General features: G+C 39.4%; 1 protein-coding gene across 4 annotated transcripts in view; it reads right to left on the bottom strand.

The window, feature by feature from the left end:
- ADD3 (adducin 3) overlaps positions 1-8,075 on the bottom strand; it is a 462,930-nt gene that overhangs the window by 348,419 nt on the left and 106,436 nt on the right. The gene's annotated exons all lie outside the window — the stretch shown is intronic.

The following is an 8,075-nucleotide window of genomic DNA, read 5'->3' as shown; positions in this document are numbered from 1 at the left end:
TTTAAATTTTCATAACCTCTCACAAGAAGATTCGCAGATAGATCAGCGATTTTAACCTACCTCCGTGCCCCCAGCACTATTACCCATATAGTTTTATTATGTGGAGCCCCTGAGCCCCTGCTTCCAACCACCGCATCATGTTCTCTGCCTGTTTAGTACGGTCTCTTTTCTGACCTTTAAAAACAGGGCTAGGTCAAGCCACAAATAAACTGTTCTTCTATTGATTTCAATCATTTCTGCTCAACCATCAATATCCTTTTGAAGAAGACTTCCACGGACTTTTATTTATTAACATCTACAGCATTTTGGGAGACTGACTTAGGTTTTTTTTTTTTAAAGTGACTGGGAAGGCTTCTTGGAATTCCAAGATCACTATCTTGGATATTCTGGACAATGATGATACCACTACGCTTATTCGGATTGGTCTTTTGGCTGCTTGTGAGACCCTTGACACACTCCATATCGGTGAGAGAGTCAAGCAGAAGCTTACCATTCACTACAAAGACTACAGATAAGGCATTGGAAACAAAAACTCTGTAGAATGCAAGAGCTGAAACACGGATATCTGTCTCCAGGGTTGCAGACAGCAAGCAGAAATTCTGTCCTTAGACGGTTAAGATTCCAACAGTGATGTGCCATTATACTTCTGGACCTTGCTTAACCCCTTCGACGCTGATGACGAGCTGGGCTCGTCATGGCGTAGCCTCCTCCACGCTGATGACGAGCCCAGCTCGTCACGTAAAGTGCGTTTCCGCAAAACCCAGCGTGCGAGCGGAATTCCGCTAGCGAGCATGGTGTTAATCAGAAAGGTGAACAGTGGCATGTTCTGCAGTTTACCCTAAGGCAGACGGGAGTATCGTCCATATATTTATCTATCAGCTTTTACATCTTATGGGATTGCCTACTACCTCTAGGTATATGTAAATCAGTAGTTAAGATGATTGACCTCTGACATCGCTACATGCCGTAGCTGTGACCCTTCTTTCCATCTCCTCTTCAATGTTCACTCACCCGCACCCAGCACTGCACCCTGTGCGCTCAGCAGTATGTCATGATGGGCGCTGGATGACAACCACCCTCTGATTCCCCGCATACAACCCTGCACTCCCGAAATGCACATCAACCAGTGTGTCCTTGATACACCCTATGACAGTGTAATCTTAAGGATTTGGGTGGCCCTGGGCAAAACCTATTTTGGAAGCACCTGTATGAAACAACATTTACATTTTATTACCCATTTACTGCTAACTCAAGCATGCATGATGCTAAACAATATTAAATTATACGTTAAACTAGCAGGGTCACAAATAGAGATTCAATAGGTCTCTCCCGGGACGCCAAAAATCATTAAAATGACGACGGGGTACGACAACAGATACAAAAGCAGAGGTAGGCAGAGAGGAAGCATGGCTAAGATAGGGAAATAGAATAGACCGTGGTTTAAGAGAAAAAAACATTTTCCCAGTGGCCTCTTAGAAGGAGGGGGCTGCAACGTAGAAAAGTTATGCAGAAAATGAAGATACACAGGTCTGGGTGAAATCCAAGTTAAGATTTATTCCAAGTTTTCCAGCATCAACACGGGAGTGCAACCGGCTCTTCAATATACCAACAGCTCAATCAATAAAATAACAGCTAAGGCTTAAACTGCAAGAACATCCTCGAGAGACGCATCTTCAAACATAAACATGTTTGAAGATACACTCTCCTCGAGGATGCAAGAAGCGGAACGTCTAAACATACAGAATGTCATTACATCAGAATAACATCATGAACACATTGAAATGGAAGAAAGACTATACCTTACATCATCTCCCTTCCTATAGAAACAAAAACGTTAAACAATAAAATAAAACAAGACATATAAAAATCCTTAAACTTTGTGAGCATAGAACTTTTCCAATGTGGCCTAATAGATTCATACATTTCACTATACTGCAACCTAGCAGAAGGAGTGATGAAAGGAGCAACACAGAAAAAAAGACTAAGGATAATCAGAGAGTGTACCTAAAGAAAAATGTTAACATACATCATAGGGAGAATCAGATTTGTAACAAAGAATTCTTTTAGCTATAACCATGAAAATGCTTGAACCATGAAAATTTCACAAAAACCCTTTTACATCACCACCCCTTCTTTTAAAAAAACCCAGACATTTTGAAGTCTTCATAGTCCTTCATAAAAAACGAATAAAAAAAAAAAAAAGAATCAGAAGAAACATCAAAATACTTATTTTGCAAGTTTCTACGATAATGCACTTAAAGCCTACCAAAGCCCAAGTAAACTTCATGCACACATTCCACAGATGCCATGCTGAAAGAAAAAGGTAGGATCCCTTAATCTCCATACATCAAAATATTACTTACAATGAAAAGTTCTTGCCAAACCTTTGCATAAATTTTGTGGACACCCAATAAGACAAAGTGTGTGCTCCAACTAAAACCCTTAGGTTTCTCAAACGCCCCCAAACTAAAGTTTCTATAGTTGAACAATTCCTCCCTGCAGAGACTCATTTGAAACTGAAGGTAATTCAAAGGTGTTAATATTAACATGTTGCATATCAGATTTTAAGGGAACCACATCAAAGCCTGAAAAAACATCATGTTGATCATGTTGATCAACATCCTCAAGTGTTGACACAGATCTAACGTGTACAGTAGGCTTGGCCCTGCACAAACTATTAAAATGACCAAACTTCTGACAGTTCGTACACTTCTTCCCTAGAGCATTACACATGGGACTGTTACCGAGATGTGTTCTTGATCCACACCTGAAACAAAATGTGTTATTACCTCTCTGCTAAGGTTTACTAAAACTATTGTTAAATGACACTGCATTAACAGAAACATCATTCTGCACAAAGTTAACAGGAGAAACATTTTCAACCATAATACTTTTTGAAGAAACAATGCTCCTTTCGATACTTTTAGCCATATCAACCACCTCAGCCAATGTTGGATCCGAGCAACTTAAGATTCGTTCTTGAATTTTTTTATGGCAACAACCATAAACAAATTGATCCCGGATATAAATGTCTATATCAGCCCCAAAGTTGCAATCAGATGACATGTTCCTCAAAACTGAAATTAAATCTTCTACGCTTTCCTCCAGGTTTTGCTTTCTCTTTCTAAAATTAAAACGCTCCAGAATGACATTCGGAAGTTCCAAAAATTTCCTATTAAGTCTTTGAACTGCATCTCTGTAAACATTCCAGCCTTCGCCTCTTCCTGAAGGTGGAATTGAAAGGGGTAAGTTATCGTAAACTTCTCTACCAGCTCTCCCCAAGTGACTATAAAGAATAGCAAGCTTCCTGTTAGGAGTATATTCCTCTGCATCAATTGCCACTAAATAATTCTCGAAGCTTCTAAACCAAGTTTTCCACGGTTCCACAGGTTTTCCATTAACAGGTAAGAATTTGTTCAGAATAATCACCTGTTGATTATTAGCCATTTTTTTTAAAAATAAATAAATTCCCCTGAAAATAATATAGTTTGTAAATATGCAACTTTTGTACTCTTCCTTTCTTTTAGCTTTTAACTAAGTTTTGTAGTCTTTAAAAATGTTCAATGTCTTTAAAATGCTGAATGTGTAGTCTTTAAAAATGTTAAACGTCTTTAAAATGTTAAACGTCTTTAAAATGTTAAACGTCTTTAAAATGTTAAACGTCTTTAAAATGTTAAACGTCTTTAAAATGTTACACGTCTTTAAAATGTTAAACGTCTTTAAAATGCTGAAAGCCTATAAAATGCCCCAGAAGATATTTCTGTCAAATGTCTTTAAGTAGCCGTTTCTTAAAATTCAAATAAAAGCAGTCTTTTAAAACTCCTAAGTCTTTAAAATGCTGAAAACAATATTCCAAAATCACTCGTGAAATGTCAATTACAAACTTGCACATACCATTGTGAAGATCTTTCAAAGAAATGAAGCTCTTAAAAGATTTCCGTTTAACTCTTTCAAATCTCCAAAGTCTTTAAAATGTGCCAAGAAATACTGTCAAACAGCTTACCATGAATGACCATCACTCGATAAATGTAAATGAAAACTTGCACATGCCATTCACAAGTTTCTTCTGGAATCTTTAAACGACCCCCTATCAATTGAGTGCAAACACAACGACTTTCAAGTGAAGTATTGACTCCTGCTTACATAAGTCGTGCGCATTGCGTTAAACTCATGAAATTTGCATTAGAAAATGACTTCCTCCGTTTTGCGATGACGTCATCGTGTGCTCCTCTCGCGTTATTTAAAGGCTCCTTAGTTCCGTCTGAAATCACAGATTAACTTTTAAATGTGTATCCAGCTGAAAACTCCTCGTATGAGATCCGAAGTAGCAGGAAGGTGAAAAGCTCACGTTTCACTTTAAAATCAGCACAGTGCAACAAATATATTCTCAGAAGAAGATGGTTACGAAGCAGCGTAATCCTTCTGAGAAATTAGTGAAGATGCCAGAAATGATTAATTTTAAACAAAATCCCGTCGCCAAAATTTATGCAGAAAATGAAGATACACAGGTCCGGGTGAAATCCAAGTTAAGATTTATTTCAAGTTTTCCAGCATCAACACGGGAGTGCAACCGGCTCTTCAATATACCAACAGCTCAATCAATAAAATAACAGCTAAGGCTTAAACTGCAAGAACATCCTCGAGAGACGCATCTTCAAACATAAACATGTTTGAAGATACCCTCTCCTCGAGGATGCAAGAAGTGGAACGTCTAAACATACAGAATGTCATTACATCAGAATAACATCATGAACACATTGAAATGGAAGAAAGACTATACCTTACATGGGCCCTGCGCAACTGCCCACTTAGCCTATGCCTTGAAACGTCTCTCCCCAGTTATCAAACTGGGTTTGGGTTTTTTCCCCACATTTCTTCATTTCATACATTTTTTTTCTTCACAAAACCCCATTTGCAACTCCATGCACATGTTAATCAATGTATTGGTAGTGGTTACGTTTTTAAACCACTCTACAGATTGGCATTAATGATTGGCGTCGAAAAATAGAACTATAAACTGCAAGGAGACAAAAAAGGTTTCTGGTAAAATATAGTGAATATAGGTATGCTAAGAACTGAAATGTTGAAATGTATTCTTACAGAAACGTTAAACTCCATCCTAACTAAGAACCCAGGTGTCAAAGTAGATACCTTATCCTTTGAACTTCATAGCAATGCCTTGCCTGCAACCTGCTTTTCGCTTTTAAAATCCATCAGAAAAATCTTCGACGTCCCCCCATGGACAAGAGCAAGAAAATTGTCCACACCATAATAACTACCGTTGGAAATAAGGCAGTGCCTTATAGATCGGTCTCCCACAACATCTCATTCAAGGCTTGCAAATTATTTTTAAAAATTGCCAGCGAGACGGATCCTTTGCATCCCCAGAAACCACTCCATTTCTAGAGGCCTAAAAGAACTGCCTTGCCTTCTCATTACTAGAGAAGTCAAATTTAAAGTGTGATACATTACTTTTAGAGTACTGGGCCACAAAGGCCCTTCCTATCTACAATGCCTAGTCTACCGGTACACTCCCAACTGCTCACTCAGTTCAGCGGAGACAACCATTCCTTCCATGCTATGTATCAAACGAGTCAGTCAGGGAGAATGCTCCCTGGTCGCCAAAGAACGGAATGCGTTCTATAGAGAGCTGTTCTCCATCAACTCCGAGACACTTTCCTGCAACAAATTAAAAAACTGTTTTTTTTTAGCTCCAACTAGCCATTCTCTGTGCCACCTGCAATCCATTAGGGCTTGTACACCCCACCTACAGGAATTGTTTTCGCTCTAACTATTGATGGAGTCATTCATCCAAGAGACACTACAATACGGATCAGTCTGGACATTAAATAAATGCTTTGCTGTAAAAAAAAAAAAAACAACTAAAATACCATACACCTCATTTACCTTGTATTGCGTTCAACTGTGTAGGATTGCAAAAAAGGTGCTAGAAATGGTAGTCACCCCAGTGGACCCTCAAGGCTGGGGAAGATCGTGAAGCAATGTATAGTCAGACAGTGGGCCTGCCTTGATCCAGTAACTGAGATTTTGCCAGGATGGGGTTATTTACCAAGACTGCCCATGGTGCACGGCCTAGTTTTGGTAGAACCAAGGTGAACTTTGTACTGGAGAGCCACAGCGGTGGGAGAAGTCGCCTAGCAGTCATCTCTGCCTCACTACTCAGAGGAAAAACAAACTCCATTAACATACTGCTGCTGATTAAACAGTTGGTGGTCAAAGCGTCTCACCAAGTGTGCACAGGAGGCCAGAATACTAAATTTCAATGATCCTAGCATGTGGTAGAATGACCGAACATGCTGTAAATGTATTATAGTTCAAATTAGAAGATGGTATGTTGAGTACTGGTGGATCACATTTAACATTCATAACTGTTAAACACTGATGAATTGTAAAGCGGTAGTAGTCAAAACCATAGTTGGAACTATGGTATGAAACGTTCATAATCTGGGCAACTCTAATAACTTTATGTTCAATCAGGAAACCTTTAAATAAAACAGTATTGCAACTCTCAATTTAGTACCAATGTTGGTATGTGGAAGGAATTAATATGGTAAATGGATCTCACATCACCATTTACTTCTATTGCTGCGGTCTAATGGCGGCAAAAGCACCAAACCCAACAAGAACCAGGGTTCGTTCCAGAGGAGATAAAATCTGCATCCTCAAGAACTCCCCTTGAAAGAGAACATACTAATCTAACAGTGCACGGGTTTACAATAGGAAGGATTAACGCAATAGCCATACATTTCCATTCAGACAGTGAATCAGTCCTTCCAAAACTCACCTTAGAGAATTAGATTACATTTCCATGTGAAGGAACAGATACAGGCATGCTTCTGGTGAATGGCTGATCAGCAGATATCAACAGGAGAGCCATACTTGAGCAACCATTCATTGCTAAGTTGGTGGAGCACAACCACCCTACTGACGCTCTTTGGAGACATCAGGTATACCAGACCACTGTCAGGATTACTGAGTGCCTCTGAACATTCTCAATAAATAGGAGGGAGAAGAACATTGGGCACATTTTTATTTAAAAAAGTGCAAAGAGTATGCTCTGGAATTGGACACGGACTTCTCCAAGCATGGCTGTCAGCTCACAACCTCATCTCTCAGACAGGGAAAAAGGAGGTAGGGAGAAATAGAAACCGAGGAAACGGACACTCTGCTCCCTGAACTACAGATATAGGCAAAGGAAAGGAACAAGAAAGAAAGATGTCCCATTCTTGAAGATTCATCTTTAATGATTTTGAGGCACTCCCAATATTACAGCGGAATGCTCTCCTCAGTTTGAATTTCTTTGTAAACCTAGGATTTATAGAGGTCATATCCTGGTAAACATAGGATGCAATTAAATAACCAACTGTTGCTTTGCAACACTCGCAGCTGGGCAGAGATCCAGAGTTTGATCAATACAAGATGCACTTTAGTAAAACAGAACAAACAAAACCAAAAGGTGCCTGTTTACAGACGGTAGGCAATTATTTCAGCAATCATTACAGGATATTGATGTTAGCATGAAGGTATGCAAAGGGTCTGGATATGATCAGGCCATTCCAGAAAAACAGGAAAGTATACAATGCAACATAAATATTAGTTCTCCCAACCGTTCTCAATAATGCCATAGTACAAATAATGATTACAGCACTGGTTATGGTCACGAACAATAGTACAGACCAGGGTTGGACAGGCCTGCAGGGCAATCAAGCAGTGCCCAATGGGCTGGCCAGACAGTTCAGTGTGTGGGCCAGTTGTTTAGCTTTTTGTCTGCCTGCTTTATGGTCTACTGGGTCAGTCTGTATGGTTGATTTCCCAGATATTAAAACAAACACTGCCTGCGGCAAGTTCAAACCTATGCAGTCTTCCATACTGGCAAAGCACTACAACAGTGTGTCTTTACAAGTTTAAAACTGTCCAAAATTGCAAGCATGGTCCACTTTTTAGGTATTTTAATCACTAATTGGGCTACTTTTATTTTGGTGCCTGGGCACTATTGTCTGTCCCAGTTGGGACAGATATATGCCACTGAATGCAGTTTACAAGCCACATATGTT

The sequence above is a fragment of the Lissotriton vulgaris genome, chromosome 5, assembly GCF_964263255.1.
Source record: "Lissotriton vulgaris chromosome 5, aLisVul1.2, whole genome shotgun sequence".
Classification (NCBI taxonomy): Eukaryota; Metazoa; Chordata; class Amphibia; order Caudata; family Salamandridae; genus Lissotriton; species Lissotriton vulgaris.
The sequence above is the reverse complement of the archived record's forward strand: the minus strand, read 5'-3'. Positions and strand labels throughout refer to the sequence as shown.